At 41.5% G+C, this 26,182-nt stretch overlaps 1 long non-coding RNA gene across 1 annotated transcript; it reads left to right on the top strand.

Annotated features, from left to right (window-relative positions):
* The first annotated feature begins 3,138 nt into the window (after positions 1–3,138).
* LOC125339576 lies at positions 3,139–7,865 on the top strand. Its single transcript, XR_007208563.1, has 3 exons — positions 3,139–3,445; positions 6,522–6,587; positions 7,525–7,865. It is a non-coding gene; the product is annotated as an uncharacterized LOC125339576 (long non-coding RNA).
* The last annotated feature ends 18,317 nt before the right edge of the window (positions 7,866–26,182 follow it).

The raw sequence follows: 26,182 nt of genomic DNA, 5'->3' as shown, positions 1-26,182 counted from the left end.
CTGCTGACTTTTTATGTGGTGCTGACTTTTGTTTTTGTTTTTGTTTTTTTTGCCAGTCCTGGGCCTTGGACTCAGGGCCTGAGCACTGTCCCTGGCTTCCTTTTGCTCAAGGCTAGCACTCTGCCACTTGAGCCACAGTGCTACTTCTGGCCATTTTCCGTAGTGGTGCTGGGGAATCGAACCCAGGGCCTCATGTATACGAGGCAAGCTCTCTTGCCACTAGGCCATATCCCCAGCCCTGGTGCTGACTTTTATGTGGTGCTGAGGAACTGAACCCAGGGTTTTATGCATGCTAGGCAAGCACTCTACCACTAGGCCACATTCCCAGCCCTTTGTCCCCCCCCCCCCCCATTTCTGTGTCCTCAGTCTCTCCCAAAGATAGGTAAACAAATAAACAAGACAAATATAAAATAAAAACAGTAACAAAGAAAAAAACACCTTACAATAGAAAGTATTCACTTGGATCACAGTTTCAGAGGCTTCAGTCTATAGTCACTTTCTCTTGGGCTGGGGAGGGGTGTGTGTGTGTGTGTGTGTGTGTGTGTGTGAGAGAGAGAGAGAGAGAGAGAATAAGTATACTTTTATAACAAAGTAACAAAGCACCTTTCTGGAAACCGATTAAGCTACAAATCCATAAATATCCATAAATGGACTAATCTATTCAGGAGGTCAAAGCCCTCATGATCCACAGCCTTACTTGTGTATGCTGCTGCACTATAAACTCAGTCTTCAACATAGACGCTTCTAGAGGACCTTTAAGATTCAGACAATAGCAGGGCATCAAAAACAGTCATCGGAAGACTGATGCTTGGACATGCTAAGAAGCCTTAGAATCAAGGTCACCCTAATCTTTTTAAATGGCGTCTTCTGGAATTTTCTTATCTGCCTTAAGAGCAGACATGCTAAAGAGAGCACACATGCCTCCCATCACCTCCTGAAATCTCCCTATCTGTCACAGAAAACGAAGTGTAACCATACCTGGATGAACTTGGTCAAGAGATTATGTTTCTCTGAGCTCATTCAGATTCCAAAGAGAACAACTCATAAATTTGGTTAGGTCTCTTAATTTTCCCTAATAATCATCTGTTAGCTTTTTAGCAGCCCCCCTCCCCCATTTCCTCATCCTTATAAGGAGAGTATTTAGGCTTCAACCATGTGGTTCTTAAGGGCCATATTTTTTTGTATGACTCCTATTTGTATGCATGTGAATGAGCTAACAAATATGTTTGTCTTTCCCCCTTATTAATCTGCCTATTGTGAGTTTATTTCAATGAACCTTCAGAAGATAGAGAGAGACAACATCTCCCTTCTACATCAGTAGAGAAAGAAAAAAATATATTTGTTTTTGCTTCTACTCTTCTACTTCATTGGTTGTGGAAACTACAAATTAAATGGACATATAAACAGATGAACAGGAAAAAGGAAAACAAAACAAAACAAAACAAAATGAAACCAGACATAATTATGTATGTAAGTACTGGTGATCACAAAGAAATGTGATTCACGGAGGCACTTAGAATCTGGGGCTTATACACCATAGCAGGCTAGACAAGGCAAAAGGGGGTTTGGATATCTCAGGTAAGGAAGTAATGGAAACTGAGAGGACAAAGTACGTGATGTTGTTTACTCAGATTTGCTAAGCAGGCAAATGTTTGCTGTTAAGAGTAGTCTCTGGGATTTTTTTTTTCTCTCCCTGGTTCAGAAGGATATATTCCAAACTGATATTTATCTCCTGCTTTTAAGTAGAATAGAGGATGGAAGAGTGCTTATCACCTGCAGCTCACAACAACCTTTCTGCCAGAGTGACTTACTGTGAGTGGCTCATTCCAGGGCCTTTCATATCCCCAAAGTATGAATCTGTAAGTAGCACTGCTTACTAAGTGTTGGAGTACATGACTTCCATTGCTATTTATCTCTTTTATTAGGGTGTAAACTACTTGGGAGAAATGTAGCATCTTGGGTTTCATGTTTTTAATGCCTTCTCTGGCACTCATCATGTCTCATGGGTGAGATATATTCTCCTCAGGATATTTCAAGGTAATATAAACATCTCCATTTTGTGGAAAAATAGAACAAGGAAGCTTGTTGAGATGGATTTGGGAAAGATGTAAGAGAGGATGGAGGGGTGTTTCTGATCAAGGTACATTATATGCATGTCAGAATGTCAAATGAAACATGTCAACATGAAACTGTCTTGTACAACTAATTGATATGAAAAAAAACATGGAAAGAAAAAATTAACCATCTTAATGCAATAATTCTATAAATATGTAGCAGAAGACCCAGGACTTGTCCTTAAGTCTGTGTATTGGTCAGGATTCTTCAAAGAAGAACAACCAATAGTGTGTGTGTGTGTGTGTATAAGTAGGTGTGTGTGTGTGTGTTTTAAGTGACTTTTCTGAGTGAGCCAGGAGTCTGACACAGGATGAAGCTGAGTAACAACAGCTTCAGGCCTGAAGATGGTCAGCTGTAGAGTCCTCTCTTGCTCATAAGAGGTCAGATTCTTCCTGGGGGCAGGATTGGGACTTAAGTAGACACCTAGAGCTGGCTGGCTTAATGAGGGGAGGGTCACTGCCCACTCTGCTGCCTCTGTGCCTCATAGTTGTCCCTGTAGATGTGCTCATGTACTGTTGGAAGGTATCTCAGTTGTGAGAAACAGTGGGGCCACATTTTGAGAAGTAGAATCGGGAGTCTTTGTTGACTGCAGGTGGACTCCTGTCACAAAGACGTGCAGCCCCTCAAATACACTTTACACTGTCAGAAAACTGAGCCATGACAGCAGGAGAGGAAAGAAAGAGCAGAAAAAATACAACAACAAACCAGATCAACCTTAATGGAGAGCTGAAGAAGGATGCCAGGTGACCAGAGGAGAGCTAGGAGATGGGAGGCACAAACAAGAACACAAGGCATGGCATAATGGCACCTGAGCTAGTCCAGACCTAAATAGGGTCAGGCCAGGGGGCAGGGTCACAGAAAACTTGAGAGTTCATGGCCCAAGACTGGCAGGTCCAGTAACCTATTGTCCAAGTCCCCACCCCTGCCTCTAGGAATTAAGGCATGCCCATCTTCACTGTAAAGACAAGATGGCATTCATTAAACTCAGTTTCCTATCCACCACGTGGCCAAGATGGAGCTAGTTAGATCCAGCATCTCCACTTCAGTACCGCCATTGCTGAAATGCCACCTCTGCTGGAGTATAACAGGATATGCTTGGTCCCTACTGCACTGAATTCAGCCCCACAAAGTCTGAGAGGAAGTGAACCACAAGCCCATCCAAGCCCACCCAGAACAGAAGAAATTCCATCAGTCCACTTCTGTTTCTCCCCACTTGTGGTAGCTTGCTCTGTGGTGAGCCACCAGCCTGCTCTGCCTCTGACAGATGACCCATGGTGGCATGTGCTGGTGCCCATGCAAATGTCAGCACCAGCCCTGTCATCAGCTAAAGGTCAGCAAATGAGTCCTCTGACATTTGGAGTCTGCGGGGATAAGTGAGTACTGTAAAACACCTGCAATGTGAGACACACACATTGAATTGGCTTCCCTAGGCTTCCGCATGGTGATGCCAGAAAACAGTTTCTGGATGCAGAAGTTACCTGGTCCATGCAGCCATGTGGTTGACCTGACTAAGCAATGCTTGCCTGTCTTGCATTATATTTTACTCGCTTATTAACCAGCTTATCTTATAGTCACTTGCTTTCCCTTCCTAACTTGAGCACAGCATTCAGGGAGCCAAGCATCCTCTGAGAGGTGATGAAAATTAAATCTGGATAAAATAGATGCTGCTTTCAGGAGCTCCCATCACGTGTCTTATATGGCCCCCTTGATGCAGGAGCTGTTCCTTTGTCTCCTGCCCCCATTTGGGGAAGGTCTTATGTGGGGCAACCTCTGTCCTTGAGGGCCCTGCCTCCCCCCCTCCTATTTCCCCCAATGATCCTAGAACTTTATTCCATTTAGCTTTAACAGAGAAGAGAAATATGCATGGGAACAAAACCATGGCAAAGATGTCTTGTAGAACAACTTGTTCCAAACTAGTGGCTCTAAGGAATGATGACAAATATGTGTTTTCCCCAACTTCCAAGAATTAAAGACAGATTCTAGAAGGGTGTGTGTAGCTTGTGGAAAGACAGAATAGGAGAGTAGTCTGTGGGCTATTCCCCATCCTGTGTACCCAGCAAGGCCCAACTCTGGCTACTGCTGACCTTTGAGACTGAGGGCTGATAAGGAGAGATTTCTTCTAACTTCCTTTTTTTTTTTTTGTCAATTGTGGGGCTTGGACTCAGGGCCTGGGCATTGTCCCTGAGCTCTTTTTGCTCAAGGTTAGTGCTCTACCACTTTGAGCCACAACTCTACTTCCAGCTTTCTGGTGGTTAACTGAAGATAAGAGTTTCACAGACTTTCTTGGGCTGGCTTTGAATCTCAATCCTCAGATCTCACCCTCTTGAGTAGCTAGGATTACAGGCATAAGCCCCCCCACACCCAGCTTATTCTAACTTCTTTTTTCTAAAAAAAATAATTTATTTATTTATTGTCAAAGTGATACACAGAGGGTTACAGTTTCATACATAAGGCAGTGAGTAGAATTCTTATCCAACTTGTTACCTCCTCCCTCATTTTACTCCTATCTTCCCCCCTCCCCGTTTCCCTCCCCACCTCCCCATGAGTTGTACAGTTGGTTTACAGCATATAGTTTTGTTAAGTACTACTGTTTCACTGGTTCATCTTTTATCCTTTGTCTCTCCATTTTGATGTTCCCTTCCCTTCCCTTCCCTAGTTCCAACAAACATATATACAATATCCACGGTACCAAAATCAGTTACAGTGACATCAAGGGTAAAACCTAACTTCTAATACACACACACACACACACACACACATACACACACACACACACACACTGAATGACAAGGAGTGTTATGCCCAGATTTTGGGGTCCCCAATGACCACCAAGGAGCCAAAAGCCACTGTAATCACACGAGAGTCTTTATTGCAAGCTCGAGCCTGGGCTCAGGATCGTCACTGACACAGCAGGTCTGAATCAAGACCCCCTACCTGCCATTCAGCAGGATTTTTATAGGGTTTTGGGGAACCTTCCATGGGGCACATCATCACACAGCAAATCATGTCACACCGCGGGAAAATCATAAAACAGCATAGCAACTGGCAGCAAATCATTTTGTATCGCGGGAAAGTTATAAAATAATTCTTAAGAATGATTGGCCTAATCAATGGCGGTAACCGGTCTGGTGAAGGTGATTGGCTAGCTTGTGGGGTTCAAAATGATTGGTTTAGACCTGGGTCACAAGGGTGTCGCCGGAGTCATCCTTAGCTTGAGGAGACACATTAACCATGTTTCAGGAACACAAAACACACTGGCCACACCTCAATACATTTCCTTTGTGTCACAATGGCTAAAGCATTCTAACTTTAACTGACTTCTGGTCAAATGAAGTCTCTCTAGCTACCTTCATTATTTTAGACTGCATTTTGTTCAGGCTCTTCACATTGACATGTTCTGCAATTATTCCAGGAAGCTTCAGGGCCCGGTCAGGCCCAAGCTACAATATAGAGGTGCATCACTGCTCAGGTTCTTCAGGAGTTTGAATCTTCTGGAGGTTCTATTCATTTCTTGCTTCTTCCAGAGCTTCTAAAGGTTGCCAACATTCCTTGGTTTGTGGTTGCTTCCTTCTAGTTGCTATTTTCCTTTTTTTTTTTTTTTGCCAGTCCTGGGGCATGAACTCAGGGCCTGAGCACTGTCCCTGGCTTCTTTTTGCTCAAGGCTAGCATTCTGCCATTTGAGCCAGAGTGCTACTTCTGGCCGTTTTCTATATATATGGTGCTGGGGAATCAAACCCAGGGCTTCAAGCATATGGGACAATCACTCTTGCCACCAGGCCATATTCCCAGCCCTCCTTCTAGTTTCTTCTACGTCATCATTTCCTATAATTCACTCAGATCTCCAGCCTCCTTGAATAATGGCTTATCCAGGCTCATCAAGATAAATCAGGATAATTTCATCATCGTAAGATTCCTGATTTTTTCACACATTTTGCCATACAAGGTATCATTCACTGGTCCCAGAGATTAGGATACATACTTTAAAACACAGGTGTTAGGAACTGAGTATTTGTGTCTCCTCAAATTCCATGTTGAAATACCAACCTCCATTGTGACTGCTTTAAGAGGTAGAGCTTTTAGGTGATCGGAGAGCCTTCATGAATGGGGTTAATGTCCTTATAAAGGAGTCTCGAGAACGTTCTAGCTCCTTTCAGACATGTGATGATGATGCAAGAAAATGGTAGTTGACTACCTATGAACCAGGAAGCAGATTCTCACCAGCCATCAAATCTACTGTGTCTTAACCTTGGGTCTGTCAGCTCAGAATTGTGAGAAATAAATGCTGTTTCAGCCACCCACCCTCTCTGTCTCTCTGGTATTCTGCAATAGCAGTACTAAGGAGCAAATATAATAGATCAGGAGATGAATGATTGCTGTTATAATGATTGTCACTTGCGTTCTAAGAGGAGGGCTCACACCTGCCATGAGGAGACAGATGGGAGAATACCCGGATTGGTCAGGAGGCAGAGGAGGTGAGAAGAAAACCTGGGCAAGAACTCTATTATTATTTCTGTGGGGAAAGGGAGGGAGTGTAGGTAGGCTTCGTTGTGGCTAGTTTAATGACTATAGTGAGCTCCAGGGCACTGGGGCTATCTTTAATTGTGTAGTGTCTGAATTCTGTGCTTAGGGTGGGAGACTCTTGGGTCTTCAGCTGGAAGCTAAAGGAAGTGGTTGGTTTTGGCTTTGGATTGGCTTGTATATGAAATGAACCTTTGTAGGTAAGTCTTACTTTCTTTAGGAACTGACAGGCCTAGGGAGGTGATGGGAAGTAGTCTTTCCAGGACTGGTAAGCTTTCAGAAGTCAAAACACCAGAAAATAACAGAAAATGAGGGCAAGCACAATGGGTCATACTTATGATCTTAGCTACTCAGGAGTTAGAGATTGGGAGAATTTCTGTCTGAGGCTTACCTGGGCAAAAAGTTAGTAAGGCCCCTCACCTCAAACAACAAGTTGTCTGGGGTGGGGTTGTATAAGCCTGTCACTCCAGCTACAATAGAGACACAACTAGAAGGAACATGGTCAGGCCAGCCTATTTAAAAAATTTAAAAAAATTTATATCTTTTGAAAAATAACCAAAGGAAAAAGAGCTGGGATTTGGCTCAAGTGGTAGTGTACCTGTCAAGCAAGTGCAAGGCAGGTGCCCTGAGTTCAAATCCAATACCACCTCCACTGAGAGAGGAGAGGAGAGGAAAGTAGGGGGGGAAGGGAGGGGCTACCTATAACCCCTACAGCAATCCTGTATGATAGTCTTATATTATATTGTTTGTAGATAAGAAAATTGAGGCTCAGAGATACTAAATGCCTAACAGGTGACATAGTCGCTTCAGGTTTAGAAACAGAATTCCAGACTACATGTGCCAACAAAAGCTGATTGTCCTTGAATAAATATTGACATATCCATTTTCTAGATCACAACCTTCTATGCATAAAACAACCCCATGCAAGTGGAAAGACATCAGTGACTTCTTAAATTCTTCCTTTATCTGTGCCATTTTGCCATTGCCCCCCAAACCTAGACCAGTTTGAATCATCCAGCTACACTTCAGGAGAAAAAAGAATCTCTACAGTGCTAGAAAATAGTGTAACACTGGCCAGAAAATTACATGCAATGTTGAAGACCAGTGTTGTGCTTCTCTGTGTGGAAAAAACAAACAACAACACAAAACAAGCACAAAAACTTTCATGGCTGGCTTCTTTCAGTGTGCCAAGCTATGCCCATGATTTCTTCAGACCAGGTATGGGCTAAGAGATATACCTAGAGACTGTCACTATAAGGAGCTTCTGGCTCTCCATTTTCTTCAATAAGTACAGCTGGTGGGAAACCCAGGGGGGAGGAATTTTCTGATTCTCCCTGTGGTCATAGTAACCATTGGTAGAAAATCCATGGTTACCAAACTCCTCAACTGGAGTAAGATTAAAAAAAAAAGCTTCATGCCATATGCAGGAAAAACAACAGAAATCTTTGAGCATGACTAGACCCTGTAACTACAATCTTTTAGGAGAAATTCTGGGGATCCCACGTCTTCCTTCTAGCTACTTCCGAAAAGGTAATTTCTGTTCAGGAATTCGTCTCTGGGATTAGAGATACTGTGGCTAAAAAGTTAGCTGTGCCAGGACTCGGAGGTAGACTATTCACCTGGCTCTTGTAGCTCTACCCTCTAAGTAGGTGCTAATATCATTGACAATGTGGACATCTAGCAAGTCCAGCCATATGTCAAAGCTGCATAAGGGCAGAGCTGGGACTCGCTTCCACAGGGAGTGATTTTAGGTTAGGGCCTGAGCTACAAAGCATGCCTGTTCCCTTGAAGTTTGGCACACACTTTTCCCATTATCAGCCAGCTTTCTGGTTCAAGACGTCAAACTAAAATGAAACTTTGAAGTGAATGAGTGTTTATCTAGGTAATGCAGATACAAAAATTTTAGTTAAAACCAAGGCATATCAAAATGTACTCAAGGATATGGAAACAAGGTTTTTTTTTTCTTCGTTATGTTTCTACTTTCTTTTCTTTTTTGTCTTTTTCCTTTATCTGTCTTTGGGAGGGAAGGGGGAACACAGAAATGGAGGGACAAAGGGTGAACAAATAGAGCAGTGCTACTCACTAGACACTATGTTGAAATGAACTATACAACTTGTGGGTGGAGATGGGAGGGAAAACCTGGGGGAGAACTAGGGAATGATTTACTCTTCACAAAGAAACATACTCACTACCTGACTTAGGTAACTGTAACCCCTCTGTACCTTACCTTTATAATAACAATTTTAAAAAGACAAGGCAAATTTTCTGTAATGGAAAGAAAGAAAGGATCCTTTCCAGAAGAAAAGCCGCAATTACCTCTTCAGGGGGATGTACAGCCCTGATTCCTGCTTGTGGGACCCCTGGTCTCTAAGCCCTGCTGTTTCCTGTATGGAGGGCATGGTCTTGACTCCTATGGAGAGTCACTAGGCCTTTAGGGCCTAGCATAACCACTACTTGGGACAGCTGGGTTCTAATCAGCTTAAAGCATTCAAAATCTGCAACTTTATCATGATATTCTAGCAGCCAACTTTATGAGTCAGGGCTCACGAAAGAGACTGTGTGATATTTTGGGTCTTAAATAGCCCCCAAAGGCACATGTGATAAAGGTTTGGTATTCAGCTGATGGTGTGATTGGGAAGTGGTAGAACTTTTAAGAGGCAGAATCTACAGAAAGGGAGTTTGGTCACTGGGGTACATAATCTTAGGAGGAAATTGGGACTCAGGCCCCTCTCCCCCTCTCTCTTTGCTTCCTATTTGCCTTGAAGTGAGCAGTTTTGGAGGTCAAGTGATATTCCACTTTGTTACTGCCTCCCACCCTGCCAGGGGGCTGAGGCCTTTCAAATGGTTACACAGTAGACTATTATTCAGCCATAAAGAAGAGTGAAGCTATGTTATATGCAGGGAAATGGATGAACTTGCAGATCCTCATGATGCGTGAGATAAGCCAAGCTTACAAAGACAAACGCTCTGTTTTTACTTATATGTGAAATCTTACTTTAAAAATATGGTATCTTTGTAAAAGGGATTTGAGGGGGAACCAGTGGGATGGAGAAAGTAGAGGTGATGCTGTAATTATATATTACATAGTAGTATATTATATAAAATCGTTAAGCTAAAATTGCTTAAAACAAAGGCATAGAGAGAAGAATGGGGATAAGAGAGTAATAGAAAGAATACACTCATAGTACTATATGCATGTATAGCACAATACAGAACAATAAACCCCTTTGTAGCAGGCACTGATGGCTCACACCTGTAATCCTAGCAACTTAGGAGGCTGAGATCTAAGGATAGCGGTTCAAAGTCAGCCCAGGTAGGAAAGTCTGTGATACTTTTATTTCCAATAAACCACCAGAAAGCTGGAAATGGAGCTGTGACTCAAGTAGTAGAGCACTAGCATTTAGCACAAAAGCTCAGGGACAGTACCCAGGCCCTGAATGCAAGCCCCAAAGCTGGCACAAAAAGAAAAAGAATCAGCCTCTGTACAATTAATTTATGTTGGTATAAAAGGTTATATGTTAAGGAGGGAACCCCTCTGAACCATGAGCCACCATTAAGTTGATTTTATCAGGTATTTTGTCAAGTGATAGAAAATTGACTAACATGGAGACACAAGAAGGGCAGTTTTCTTTTCTTTTCTTTTCTTTTTTGCCAGCCCTTGGACTTGGTCAGGCCCTGGGCACTGACCCTGGCTTCTCTTTGCTCAAGGCTAGCACTCTGTCACTTGAGCAACAGTGCCACTTCTGGCTTTTTCTACATATGTGGTGCTGAGGAATCCAACCCGGGCTTCATGTATGAGAGGCAAGCACTCTAGCACTCTACCATGTTCCCAGCCTGGGCAATTTTCTTATAAAATTGTATTTGTTTGAGGGTTTGCAGTCCCCATAATGGACTCTTCCCAGGTCACTTCCATGGGAGTACACTGTGAGGACTTACACGCCCATTATCTAGATCCTGCCAGACAAAGAAATGGAGGAACTACAAATCAACACAAAACCAAAGAAGTAAACACACACAAGAAACTTGATCCTATAAAGTGGCTGAGATCATGATGACAAATATATTCTCATTCGCTCTCTGGGGGAGTGTGCTTGTTGTTAATGTGGTGGGCAATTTCACAGTATCTATTAAAGCAAAAATATACCTTCTCTATGAGCCAATGATTTCACTTCTCTAGTTCTTTCCAGAGGAACATTGCCTTATGTGCATGAGGAGAAAAATCTAATGCAGCATTATTTGAGGCAGCAAAACAAAACAAAAACCTGACAACAGATCAGGTAGCCAGCAATAGAGAAATCCCTCAACAAACTGTGACTTGTTTGGAATGTGGCTTAGTAATGGAATCCATGGAGCAGTTACAGTGAAGAATGCAGGTTATCATGTATTAAGTTGAAGACACCCCCCCCATTTCCTGCCACATGGATATATGCTGTTACCATTTGTGCACCACTTCTGGCCTCACATATAATTGAGAGACAAAGGATTAAAAAAAAGACTCCAAAAACAATACTTACAAAACCATTTGGTGTAAACCAACTGAACAACTCATGCAGGGAGAGGGGAAGGGGGAGGGGGGAGAAATGAGGGAGGAGGTAACAAATTGTACAAGAAATGTACCCACTGCCTTACATATGAAACTGTAACCCCTCTGTACATCACTTTGACAATAAATAAGTAATTATTAAAAAAAACACCACTCTGCAATATGTTTCATTTAAGTACTGAAAATGCATGTAGTTACATTTTATAAAGATACATTAACCTGTGAAAGTGACTATGTAGGTGACATGGATAGCAACTTGGTGGAAGATGCCTAATGAGTATATTAGTCCTATTTTGTTAGGTGTTAAGTACATTTTTATGAAGAACATATGATCCTTTATAATATGTGTAATATGTGTAATTCAGAAACATTTAAAAGAATGATCCCAAAGATTTTGCTACAGTAATATCTCTGAAGGCATTTTTAGTGTTGGGAAAATTTGGAAATAGTCTAATGACACAGTAGTAAAGAAATTACTTTTCCACTTTATAGTCCATCTCATGATAGATGACACCAAAATCATCCAAATAGTGTTTAGAAGTCTACTAAATAACAGAAAGGGAATGTTCACAAGAGTTTGTCAAGGAACAAAAGCATATCACCAGACAACGTGTATGTTGTTAAATGCATATCCATCCCAGAGATGTCAGGTTCCAATAGCTAAACATTCTAGATAAAATCTTTGTAAAGATTCACTACCAAAAGCAAAAATATTGATGATGGAAATAGTGATTCCACTGAAATGCTGGATGAACTCAGGACCAGAACTACAGGAGAGGAAAGCCTGACCTATCCACTGCCCAAGGATGGAGGTGTTAGAGGCTGAGATCTTCATCTGTGGAGGATTAAATCCAGCCCCATTTTCTGAGATCAAAGCTAGGTTAACACCCTTTCCTTAGATTTCTCAGGAAACTTGATTGATTCACATGCACTGGATCAAGGAATGTCACAGGAAATGACAAATGTCTCCTTGAAAGTTAAGAATGGATGCTAGAAAATTAAATGATAGAATTAGTCACAAAGAAAGCTGTTGATGGGGGGGGGGCGTAGATTTAATATCATATGGAAAAGGAACAGAGAAAGGAGGACAGCGTAATGGGGTGGTGGGAAGTAGTGGGGAGAGCCAAAGAGGGAGACTTTGGAGTTTGCAAGTAAAATGCTTTTAATGTCTAATAACAGCAGTGATCTTTTCTACTTTCAGTACACTAGACTTGAGTTAATCTGTGCCCTTCCTCAGGGTCAGAGGGCCTGGTAGGAGCTCAGTTAGCTAATAGGCTGGGTGTAAACACAGGTGATAAATAATTGGGGTCTGAAGCATCAGGCAATTGTGATTTTTTATTTAAAAATTGTTTTGTCTGTAGTAGGCCTTGAATTCAGAGCCTGGGTGCTGTCTCTGAGCTTTTTCACTCAAGGCAGGCACTCTATCACTTAGAGCTACAGTGCCACTTGCCGTTTTTCCAATGGAGATAAGAGTATCATGGATTTTCCTGCCTAGGCTGGCTTGGAACTGTGATCCTCAGTTCTCAATCTCCTGAGTAGCTAGGATCACAGGTGTGTGCCACCAATGCCCAGCTCATCTGTGTTTTTGAAGTGATGTAAATAATCTGTTACCATACTGACTTTATTACAACAAGTATTGCTAATATTGTTCAGTATTAATGTCATTGTTCAATGCGAAACTTTTCTGAAACTGGCCCTTTGCCCTGTAGTATGCAGTTGCAATTGCCCACACCTGTAGCCTCCTCACCCCCCCCCCCACCAGCTACATCCTGTTTTATCACCTGACGGTCAGATGGGTCCCATTATGGTCAAGATGCCCTGACCTGTTTACAACACGCTTCTGGACATTTCTCAAATTTAATGAACTGGTTCCTGGACACTTCTTGAAATGAACGAGCCATTACAATTAGGCAAAAGGGAAAATTCCTGTGGTTTGGGGGGTTAAAAGCAGCATTCTGAGGTGGCTCCAGGCCTCATCTACAGATCCCGACCTCGGGTGCAGTCCTGGCGCGTCAGTCCTTTCTCGCTCAATAAAATTCTTTCCATCCCCGATTGTCATCTGAGTGGTCTCATTGATCGTCGATTTCCGGACCCCATAACATTTTAAAGCAACAAATCCAAGTCCCTTCATGAGATCCTTGCAGCGGAGGTGAATTCCAAAGGGGACGGAGGAGAGAGGAGAAAAACATTTCTGCTACTCGAGGTAAATGTCGACTCTCTGCGATGATTCTAGAACAGGTAAGCCTGTGAGTTCTCCTCCTTTCTTCTACAGTTTATTTTTTTTCTCTACTGTGTTGAAATACCGTTTCTCTCCTGCTTTCCTAGCTGCATGAAGCAGGTGAAGGAGCTGGGTGGTGCCCCCTGTTGGTTTTAACAAAGAGGCTTTGCATGGGTGGGAAGAGGACTCCGGGAGGGGCTGCCTGGGCGAGGAGGGCAGCTGCTTTTCCCAGGGTGCCCAGAGGATCCACACACGGGTCCAGCTCAGGTGGCAGAACTGGCAAAACCTGCGCACCAGCCTCTGAGATCTAAATAACAATTTGCTTTGCTCCCGTGGTCAAGCTTGTGAACGTGCTTAATAGTATTTCTGGGTCATTTGTCTATGTATTTACTTAAAGCTTGGTCGTGAGAATATGTCGGGTGCCTTTGAGCAACACTGACACCAAGTGTTGAAATCTTTCGGACTAAAAGGAAAATCCGCTCATAAAAAGAGGAGGAAATGATCCTACTGTCACATCACCAGCTTAACGATGCGGAGCCAGGCTGTTGTCTCTTTATTCAAAAGTGGGTGTGGATTTGAGGCAGGTCTTTTCATGTAGAAAAGACAATACAGAGACCATTCGGTTTTAGAAATTAATATTCAACTTCCTGAGGTTATATTTGTTTAAAAGCTAGCTTTCCCCTACATGTTAAAGTAATGTTTCTAAATCCTATTATTTAATTTATTATCAAAGTACATTTTCAACAATCATATTTGCTATTTGGGAAAGTCTTTCAATAAAAAAATTCAGATATTTTGGAAAGAAAGAATACTTTAATAAAGGGAAAAATGAGCAAGGTGCCCGTACTCCTAGCTACATAGGAGGCTGAGACACAGAAGATCATAGTTTAAGAACAGCTTGTGCAGACAAGTTTGCTAGACTTCTTTTCCTACATTGGAAAAAGCTGGGCTAGAGGTATGGTTCAAGTGTTAGCGTGCCAGTTAAGCAAGGAGAAAGGCCCCCAAGTTCAAATCCCAGCATATAAAAAAGGAAAAAGAGAAGAAAAAGTTTAAAAGAGTTTAGGATTATTATGGGACCCTCTCAAATAATGACACTTCATTTTAAAATTTCTTTTAGTCAACTTTTCAGCATATCTGATTAAAAAGCTTTGCCAAAGACTGTGATAATTTCTTAAAATCATCTAAGATAAAGATGTGAGTAAGGCAGTTTAAATGACAGAAACGACCCAAAATTTTCAAACTAAAAAAATTATCACAATCCTTTCAATTTGAGATCATTTTACCTTGGAATCTTAAGACTCGTTGTTTAGATTCTTCAATCGAGAAAGTTATCTTGTTAACATTTGAAGTATATTAAGTCCCTGATAAGAACAGATTACTCTGAAACATAATAGTGATACTATTACTTTGATTTGCATGTTCATCTATATCTTTCTAGCATTAAAAGACACTATCTCTGTAGAGGAACTGGGGCATCAATTCAACCTAAGTCCATTACAATTCTTAACATCATCCTCCATTGTTCTTCATCACCCCTGTAGATTCATTCACAGCCTTGATCCTTGCTTGTAGCTCTTTCCTGTGAAACACAGAAGGCTAGCTTATAACGAGCATCCTGGTAAGTCCACATCATCGCTTTTCTCCTCCATCCCCATTAAGATTGTGGGGAGTCTTCCTCCTCAACTTCAGTTGTCTAGCTTGTGTACTCCTCACTAAACAACACTGCAATGATGCCTAATCAACTAAATGTTTCAAAGTTGACTACACATTCTCCTTTCAATTTAGTTACATTTCATGATCACATTTTTAGCAAAGCAAAAAAAGGAAGTAAATGTACAATAAATGGGCAAAGCCATTCTTTGCATCCAGTGTAAAACTCTGAGCTAATTTCCCCCCAGTTGTTTAGGTACAGGCCTTCAGTAAGGTAATGGGGAAGATTCTGAGGCAAGCATATAAAGAAAGGTGTCCGGGATTAATGGACACAGCAGAACTCTAAAGCTGACTCAGAAGAGAATTACTCAAAAAGGGATATATGGACACTGAAAATATATGTTGAAATAGGTTTCTGGGTTTGTAACAAAACTGATTCATGTCCTAAAGGGCAATAAGTCATAACTTTGAGGTTATCTTTTCTGCTAAACAAAAATCATTTACTTTTATCAGAAAAAAACTCTTATATTAACATATAACTGCACAAAATGGGAACCTTTTCCTAGAGTTGCCAAACACATGCAAATTCCATTAGACAGTTGAGTGGTTTCTATGTCATTAAAGGGATATTCTGCCCTCTCTTTGACTTATTTCCATACTTTGAGCCTTTCCCTATCATTGCCATCAAAAACATTAGTGATATAGTGGTTAAAATATAATCCACTGGAGAATCAAAGCAATTGATTTTTTTAAAATCTCCAGTTGGTTTTACATATATGTAGAATCAGCCAACTTCTGTCTCTTCCTTCACACAGGTCTGCTATGGCTACATGGATGCATCAAGGCCTTTCTAAAGCCCCGTGAGCTCTTTGCTGGCAGGTGGCCTGGCACAGTGTGGCTGGGCTCCCTTTTTGGGCATCTGGGAACTTCTAGGATTTCAGAGGACCACATTCAGGCCCTGAACATCCGTTGATTTTGCCTTCAGTATGTCTGTCACCCACTTGCCTTAGACCCTGCCAACCATTCCTGCAAGCCATGTTGGAGGAGGTACTGAGGCGATGACTTGAAACTTTCCTTTCTCCAGTCTGCCCAACTCTGAGATTCCCAGAATCCCTTTGTTGTGCTTCCAAGCTCCTCTCTTCATGCTAAGAGCAAGTCCCTGGAGGAGGGCCTCAAATCCCCAAATTTGAACTCCTTGTTCTCCCTCTTTCCTTCTGCAACCTCTTAGTTCCAGAAGAGGTAAGCTACAGGCTTCCTGTCTCATCCATGTCACAATGTCTTTCTGTCTACAGATTAGAGCCCCATGGTTCAGCTCTAAATGGGGATTTTTCTCTATTGGACAATTAATTTGGGTCTATGACCTTTGCCTTCTAAATGGATTTTTGCCCTACCACAACAATTGAGAAAAATCTCAAGCTGACCACTTCACTGTAGATACCCACAAAATTCTCACTTGATAGCATTGAGCAGAGAGGTGGAGGTGACAGATTTCTCTTTCCCTGGCACTATTCATACCCATCTATGCATGAGGTTGTGAATACTTGGACACCCCCCCCCCCCCAGCAACAAAAGCCCAGGTATTTCCCACACCCGTTACACAACTCAACTGTCTCACGGGGGACTTTTCTTTCTTTCTTTTTTTTTTTTTTTTTTGCCTCTGAGCTCAGAGAAAGGAAAGAGGAAAAGAAAAGTGAGAAAGGGGGCTCCTACCACCCACACAACTGCTACTGTTTAAGATGATCAAAACAAGAATGTAAAGGAGTTTCTGGAAAGTACCTCAAACGAGCCCTTCATAGAAACAGGGCAGAAAGAAAAACCTGCAATGAATGTGACACAAGATGGTACCCCCCTTTTAATGGCCTTGCACTGTTTTGTCCTTTCTCTGTTGTTTGTTTTCTATATTTTGGTGCTGGTCCTAGGGCTTGGACTCAGGCCTGAGCACTGTGCCTGAGTTTTTTTGCTCAAGACTAGTGCTCTACCACTTTGAGCTACAGCTCAATCTCTGGGTTTTTAGTGGTTATTTGAGAATAAGAATCTAATGGACTTTCTTGCCTGGGCTAGCTTTGAACTATGATCCTCATGTCTCAGCCTCCTGAGAAGCTAGAGAGCCACTGACACTGGCTGGTCTGTTCTTGTTCCTCCTGCTAGCCAGGCATCTGGCCTCGTTTTCCTCGGAGTTCTCCCACTGTTTGAAAGAATTAAGTCCTCTCTCCCAGAGTCCCCTGACATCTTCAAGGAGGAAACATCAGGTGGCATTCACACACAAATTGAAGCAGTAGTTGAGGCAGGGTCATGTTCAGGGCTAGGCTAACTAACGTGTTTGTGGAAGTCTTCGTCTGATTGCTTCTAAGTTGAGCGGATAAGCCACATAAGGGTTGGGAGTCATAGTGGAGGAGGCATTGCTTAGTTTAGGGGGAAGGAAGAACTGAGGTCCGAGTGGGAAATTGGCTGGATTAAAGAAATGGTGAGACAAATTCCCACTGGATGATTATGACCATGAATTATGGTGAGGCCAGCTAATGTGCTTAGGAATTTCCTCTGGTCCTTTCACTTGCAGAGTATTTGGGCAGCTGGAATGATCCAGAGCCATTCTTCTGCCTGGTAAGTGATGGGCAAAGGGCACAGAGGTTTGGAGGTTCAGGTAAGGTAGAGATTATAATGGTCCCAGTGGGGTTAGAGACAAGTTAGTAGATGGAAGGAATGACATAGAACAGTCCATTGGAATATGGATTGATGAGGTGAGAAAGTTCTGTGAGTCAGGATTTTAGAGGAGAAATGGAAAACATAAATAATAATGGTTCAAAAGTGGTACAGGAGCCGGGCACCCATGGCTCACACCTATAATCCCAGATACTCAGGAGGCTGAGATCTGAGGATTGCATTTTGAAGCCAGCCCAGGCAGGAACGTCCATGAGACTCTTATCTCCAATTAACCACCAGAAAAACCAGAAGTGGCACTGTGGCTCAAGTGGTAGAGCACCAGCCTTGAGCTGAAGAGTTCAGCAACCACTCCGAGGTCCAGAGTTCAAGCCCCATGACAGACTGGAAAAAAAAAAAGTGGTGCAAGTGCAGTTGAGGTTGGGGATAGTGGCAGTCATTGGTCACAGCTCTGTTACGGCTTAGGATGGGGCTGATGGAATAGCCGTATTTATCATCAATAGCTTGCACACACAGAGTGGAGTGGCTTGGAAGAATGAAATCAGTGTTTAGCAAACTGAGACCCAATGACCTACCCAGCTTCCTCCCCACTTCTAAAATGCGGAGCTCTGGGATGCATGGATGACCCTCAGTTCTGTGCTTTCTCTACTTGCTTCTTGTGCAGTAATCACAGCTTTAGAATGCGAGCTTTTGGCCATCTGACTTTCTCTCTAAGTGGATATTTCCTGTTGTTTGTAGTTTCAATGAACAATGCTCTACAACAACACCATAAATACTAACCAAAATACATAGTCATGGTACAATGGCCACAAGCCCTTGGAATTATAGAACTTTTCAATACACAGAAAAGGCCACACCTTCTTTTATAAACAGATATTGTTTAGCCTGTGATAAATATATACAGAAAAAGTATCCATTTAACTTGATTCACCCACTTAATAGATCTATAGATATTCACTAAAGATTACTTAATTTTTGTAGTAGTGTGGGTGGGCTGGCTGCTCTAGCTTCCTAAACCACCTAAATATGAGCCAAGGTGAACTGGGAGCAATCTGTCACATGGATCTTTCTCAGTTCTTCAAATATTATGGTTCTTCTCACCCCCAAAGTATACTGTTGGCTCTGCAGTAATTTTTCTTTAGTTTCTCTTTTGTAGCTGCTAGATTCAAAAACACTCTCTTCCCTGACTACCTATACAACTGAGCCACTGTGTCAGATTTGACCAACTGCAGGTTGAAAATACTGAAAAAAGAATTGCCTCTGTACTGGACCTGCTTAGACTTTTTCCTTGTCATTACTCCCTAGTCATTACAGTGGAACAATCATTGGCATAGCAGTAGGTACTGTAAATAATCTGGTGATTCACTACCCAAAGCTCTACTCGCCTAACTGCTAACTTCTTGTGCCTTGTGCCATCTACTTCTTTGATTCGGGATTCTGAGTCCCTTTCACTCCCTCTATATTGCTAATCAGGTTTCTTTCTCACTCTTCCCTTACTAAGAGGACTATAGAATATAAAGCATAACTCAATAGAATTTAAAATGTGTAATATGTGTAGCCATATATAAATACAACTCATAAATACATGTTTTATTTTATATAATATGTATATAAAATTAGACAGAAATTGCATACCATCAACTATGATTATTTACATGTTAAGATGTATATTTGAATAATATATAATATACAGTTATATATATTCATTAAATGTATTTTCAGTTTGATTTATATACTTATTTAAATGTATATTATATATTTTAATAGGTTGATTTATTTATTCCTATGTCTGTTTCTATGTGTATAGCTTCTCCATTTGAATAGTCATTCATATTTCTAAAATTTATTTGTCAAATAATTATATCAAATTAAACTTTGGGCTGTGTTACAGACTGAAGGAAAAAATATATAAACATATAAAATATATATATGGTGAAAAACCCCTTCCAATCTTTTTTTTTTTTTCTTCCAATCTTTTGACACTAAAAGCCATTTCATAAAAGTTTGCTGGATGGAATGAGGGATTGAGATTGTATTTTGGAAATGGAGCTCCACCTCGTGGCCATTTTCCTTCTGACGTCTAAACTTTGAAGAACTGCAGTTTCCCTGGCCACCCCCCTTTTCCGTCTTAGTTTCTTTCTGTTTTTATTTTGTAGCTGGGTGTGTACTGAGCTACCACAGTTTGTTGACACTATAGGGTTCATTTTTTAAAGTTGCTGATTTTGTGTTTTCTGTTACTAGCTTCATTTAAGCAAAGACTGGAAGTATTCAGTTTCATAACGAGAATTAAGACAAAAGCAAGCATAACAAGTCCCAGAACTGAACTCAATGTTTTGCTTCTTAAAACTTGGCATAGTCCATGCTGTTTTCAGAACACTAGTTCTGAGGACTTTGCCTCCCTGCCTGCTGCTTTCGATTAGTGAGTGCAGGCAGTTGCACACGCAAACTGCATTCCTTCTCTTTACATTCTGGTGTCTTTCATTATTGCTGGAGCGTGAACCCTCTCCCCTCAGTGCATTTGAGGATGTACAAGAGAATATCGTCATATCTGAGCCCTCAGAAGTTAGATGCTGAACCAGATGCTGGTAGCTCACACCTGTAATCCTAGCTACTAAGGAGGCTGAAATCTGAGGATCACAGTTTAGAGTCAGTCTAGCCAGACAAATATAAGAGTCTCTTCTCTCCAGCTAACTAGCAAAATGTCAGAAGTAGAGGTGTGGCTCAAGTAGTAGTGTGCCAGCTTTGAGCAAAAAAGCTAAGTGAGAGCATGAGGCCCTGAGTTCAAGCTCCAATACAACACACACACACACACACACACACACACACATGTACAAAATGCTGATGGTAAATATTGTTTTATAAAATATCAACATTTTGAGCAAGCTACTGAGCCTCATATAGTATCTGCCACAGAGGATATGTTCAATAAAAATGTTTTGATAAGCAACATGGAGATCCTTTCTGTTGAATATTCTCCTTCTTCCCACATTCTATGACAATTTGAAAAATTGTGAAAAAAATCAATGTTTTGGTAATTAATTGGAGACAAGAATCTTATAGACTTTCATGCCTGGGCTGACTTTGAACTGTGACCCTCAGAGCTCAGCCTCTTGAATAGCTAGGATTACAAGTGTGAACCACCAGCACCTGGCTAGAGAATTAAATTTTTTTTTTGAATTTTGGAAAATTTTTGTAACCTTTTCTAGTGTTCATATCTCTTCAATATCAAATTTATGAACAGGAAGTTTCAAAGCAGAGCACAGAGGCAGCGCCTGCAACCTTGGCAAGGCTTCTTGGTGAATTCACCTGGTTGTCTTTAAGTTGAGGGGCCTCCCTGTTCCGAGGTCACAGTGTGTACAGGGGGCTGAGCAGTTCTGGAGCATCCTGCACAGAGATTCTACTTTCCTCAAAAAGACTCCAGTTTCTGCCAGTCAAAGGTTGACATCCAGGGAAGGTGGAAATCAACTTGAAAATTGCTCGTGAAAAGTGGGGTGGGCAACAGAAGTCCTAGATAGGATTTAGGTAGTAGCCTGGGTTTCCATAGAAACTAGATACAGTTGACACAAACCCATGAGTGAGTTTTTCCACACTTGTGAGAAGCCTGGAATGAAGCTGGAAAGGGGTATCTTGGGCCTGCAGATGGTGTGAAACTATTAACCACAAACCTCCCCAAATGACTCAGCCCAAGCAAATGGAGGTGTCTTGAGATACAAAAGAATACACATGCGAGTGTCTAGGATAATCCTAGGAGAAGATCACAGAAAATGATGCTAAGCAAAATGAACTCCAAGTTATGGAAACAAGTGGTTTATCATTGTTGTTGTTATTTTCAACATACCATGTGAAATTATACCCTTTTTCTTTTGTCTTTCTTTCCTGTGGTTTTACCCCTGATATCACCTTAACTGATTTTGGTAGTATATACGTGTATTGGAACTAGGGAAGGGAAAGGGAATACCAAATCAAGAGACTAAAGATTAAAAAGACAAACCAATGCAACAGCAATACTTACAAAACTATATGGTTTAAGCCAACTGTACAACTCATGGAGGGGGAAGAAAAAGAGGAGGGAAAGTGAGGGAAAAGGGGAGAGGGAAAGCAGGGGAAAATGAGGGAGGAGGTAACAAGTTGGATAAGAAGTGTGCTCATTGCCTTACGTATGAAACTGTAACTCCTTTGTACATCACTTTAACAATACAGAAATGAAAAAGAAACCATGGCTTAATTGCCCTTGTACCAGTGTCAAAAGGTTGGTCTTTTAAAAGGAGGTTAGGCTTAAGGAGCTCTACCCTCACATGTGGATTAGTGACATTAGAAACAGGAAACTTTTGCCCTTTCTTGCCTTCTCGCTTTCCATCACATGCTGATACAAGAACCCCATGCTGGAGGTCAGCACCTTGATCGTGGACTTTCTCCAGAACTGTGAGGCATACATTCCTTATAAATTACCTGGGATCAGGTACTCAGTCATAGCACAGCACAGTGGTCCAGACACTGAGTTTGTACTTCTCGGCCAACTCGTTTTTTCTTCCTGTGTGGTGAAGACCTCGCCTTCTTGGAATCTGAACTTCGGTGCCTTCTTAAACGCAATGCAATGCAATCTACCTTACACAGGGTTCCAGGAATTCTGACATGCTCCTGGAGAAAGTGTCCACAGTGTGTTTAGGGTGGAGCCTCCAGCACACCTGGAGGAGTGTGGCTTGGCTTCTGAAGACTCAGAGGCTCTTCATTCCAACCCTTTAGGAGTAAAATAAAAATGAGCTCTACAGCCTATCACCATTTACCATTGTACTTTTACACAACCAGGCCATAGCCAAGAACTTGGCAGCGTGCGTGCTTACCATGCTCCCCTTGAACACATCTCAGCACCACTTGTTAGTGCTCATTAAGGAAACTCAAATTTGTTCTCACAGGAACCATTTGGATTTGATATTATCCTTTCCATGTTTAATGGAGAAAGCATAAAATCCTATGCTGTCATTGCCATCCATATTTAAGGATTATTTATATATTCCTCACTAAAAATGTACTCGTTTTATGGCTTTGGCAGCCCCAGCCAGCCTCCCTGGCACGGCTTTAAAAAATCTTTGGCCACTAGAGGGAGACAGCTCTTTAAAGAATGGAGGTGATGTATGTTTCCGACTGTGTTTGTGAGAGGATGGGATTTCAGCCCTCATTCCCTATGCAAAGGAGCCCACACCTTCACCCCAACCCTCCCCCCCCCCCATCCTGCCCCTCTCTCTGCCATAACTGCACTCACATTCAGAGCATAGAATCTTTTAACCCACTGGTCGGCACAATAACATTTAAAAATACTTTGCCATCTTTTTTTCTTGAAGTCTAACTTTGTGGAAAGAAAGCCCAATAAATTGTCAGGGCTGATACAGCAGCAAAATGTAAGAATCCCAAAGTTTCTACAACTGCTATCATGTATAGGCGAATCAAAGGCTATTGCTCACTCAGATTAAACCCTATCACGTGTTCTGAAGTGGGAATGAAGGTTTATTCCCTGTGTTAGAGACTGCTGGGTTCTTTAACACTAGAGTGGCTCCTGATATCTTACAACTTAACACACATGACTTATAGGCCAGGCTCAGTGGCTCAAACCTATAATCCCATCCACTTGGGAGGGTAATGGTCCTTAGCTACCTTTGGTAAAAAGTTGGCAAGATCCTCTATTAACCAACAAACCAGGTATGGTGGTTCCTATCTGCAATACTACCCTATGCAGGGGATATAAATGGAAGGATCATTGTCCCAAGCCAGCATGGGCAAAACAAACAAACAAAATCTGAGTCAATAAACGGCTCATGGACATGGCAAGAGCACCTGTCTACCAAATGCAGTGAGTTCAAACTCCTGTAGGATGAAAACAATGAATAAGATAAAATATACATTATCTGTGTGAAGAGTTCTAATCAGACTGTATGAGTCCAATTGTGGCTCATTGGAGGAAAACCAGCCCATGATGCTGACATAGGAATACATAGCAAACATGGGAATACAGTGACTAGAGATGGGCAGCAGGATAGAGTGGACAGATGTTAGTGCTTGTTAGGCAAGGATAGATGCACCTGACATTCCTGCAGGTCCAGATGCACCTCTAGAAGCTCTGATACAACAGGAACTGCAATGTGGGGTTCACCACACTGTTTATGTGTTTTGAGAAGTTAAAAATGGTGTCAAACTATGATTCCCCTGGAAATCTTATTTCTACAGAGGTGGCCTTGCTTTCAGGCCTTTTTGGCTCAAATATAGTGTGTGCATTCATGTGTGTGTTTGTGCCATATGATATTACTAAGCCATAAAGAAAAAATGCAATTATATCACTTATAGGAATTTAAGATTTAAGAAGCCAAATATTGCATGATTGGAGCATAGAGTTAAAATGATGATGATGATGATGGTATTGGAACATGAATGTAAAAGAGGGACTGTCTAAGGGAGAATCAGCAGGAGGGGAAGGGAGAAAGGAGGGGAAACTGAGGGATGAAAAGGATTGAAGGATGTACACACACACAAACACACACACATACACACAGATATGCCGACATATACATTATATATGTATAATGTGCGTATATATATAAATATAAAATGGAATCTACCAAACACTTTTGAAAAGTGGGGAAGAGAGAAGGAGGGATAGTAATATGGTGGAAGTGCATGTATGTATGGAAATATTGCAATGAAAACTCTGATCACAAACGTATATTAACTTAAAAAACACATTAAAAAAGAAAAGAAACATCCCGTTTAAAACCTGAGCCAAAGTGTTCACTAAAGAAGTTATACAGGTGATAAATCAGCATATGAAAATATGTTCCTTGTCATGTCAACAGTGATGTAAATTAGAATGATGAGATGCCACCATATTCCTATTAGAATGGCCAAAGTTCAGAACTCTGAACTAGTGTGTGTGGAGCAATAGAGACTCTCAGTCAGTTCTGATGTGAATGCAAAATGGCATACCATTTTGGAAGACTGATTTTTCCTTACAAAACTAAACATACTCTTGTCATTTGACCTGATGGGGTAAATGACAAAGGAGGTGTGAACTTATGTCTACACAGAAATCTGCATATAGATGTTTATAGAATCCTTATTCATAACTACCAAAACTTAGAAGCAACAAAGAGATCCTTCAACAGGTAAAACAATAAGTAAATTAAGGCACATCCCTATAATTTTGGCACCTTGAAAGCCAAAACTATGAAGCTTGTAAAACAATTACTTGTTGTCTGGGTTTAATTTGGGTGAGGGGAGGGGCACACTGATTGAAGATCTGAATAGGTAGAACAAGGGATTCTTAGGGCAGTGAAAGTATTTTTATGATACTAAATGATGGCATTTTCTCCAACTCATACCATGCACAATACCAAAAGCAAACCCTAATATAAACTTTGAACTTTGATTATGATGTGTCAGTGTAAGTCTATCAATTGTTATAAATGCACAGTAAATGGGGAAGCTATGAATAGATAGGAGCAGGGGCTCAGGGGGATCTCTGTGACCTCAAACTCCTCTTAAAAATTAATGACAAGGGGCTGGGGATATAGCCTAGTGGCAAGAGTGCCTGCCTCGGCTACATGAGGCCCTAGGTTCGATTCCCCAGCACCACATATACAGAAAACGGCCAGAAGCGGCGCTGTGGCTCAAGTGGCAGAGTGCTAGCCTTGAGCGGGAAGAAGCCAGGGACAGTGCTCAGGCCCTGAGTCCAAGGCCCAGGACTGGCCAAAAAAAAAAAAAATTAATGACAAGTGTGTGCCAGTGTAATCCTAGCTACTCAGGAGCCTGAGGTTGGAGGATCGTGGTTCTAAGTCAGCTTGGGCAGAAAAGTCCTTGTGAGACTTCTCTCTAATTAACCATTCAAAAACTAGAAGTGGAGTTGTGGCTATAAGTGGTAGAGCACTAGCCCTGAGCATAAAGAGCTCAGGGACAGTGCCCAGGCCCTGAGTACAAGCCCCATGACTAACACAAACAAACAACAACAACAAAAAACCCAAAACAAAAAAACAACAACAAAAACCCCTCACCAAAACTAATGACAAAAGACCAAAAAAAAAATTATCACTCATTTTATGTGAGGTAAATGACACACACTTATCCTGTTTTTACTTGACTATGATCTTTGCCCATGTTACTTACTATGAATATATATATACATATATTTCTGTTTCATACATATATCTATTACATATATGTACATAATTGGCTGTTCTAGTAACTAAGCTTCACTTAAATGACTAATTTTTAGATAAATCATAAATCTCAATAATAACATTGTGTGAAAGAGCCAGGTGCTGGTGGCCCACACCTGTAATCCTAGCTACTCAGGAAGCTGAGATCTGGGGAATCAAGACAGCTTTCAAAACAGCTTATGCAGTAAAGCCTGTGAGACTCATTATCTCCAGTTAATCAGTCAAAAGTGGAGGTATGGTTCAAATTGTAGAGTACCAGCCTTGAGTGGACAAAGCTAA

This window comes from Perognathus longimembris, chromosome 21 (assembly GCF_023159225.1).
Source record: "Perognathus longimembris pacificus isolate PPM17 chromosome 21, ASM2315922v1, whole genome shotgun sequence".
NCBI lineage: Eukaryota > Metazoa > Chordata > Mammalia > Rodentia > Heteromyidae > Perognathus > Perognathus longimembris.
Note: the sequence above shows the minus strand (reverse complement) of the source record. Positions and strands in the feature narration are given on the sequence as shown.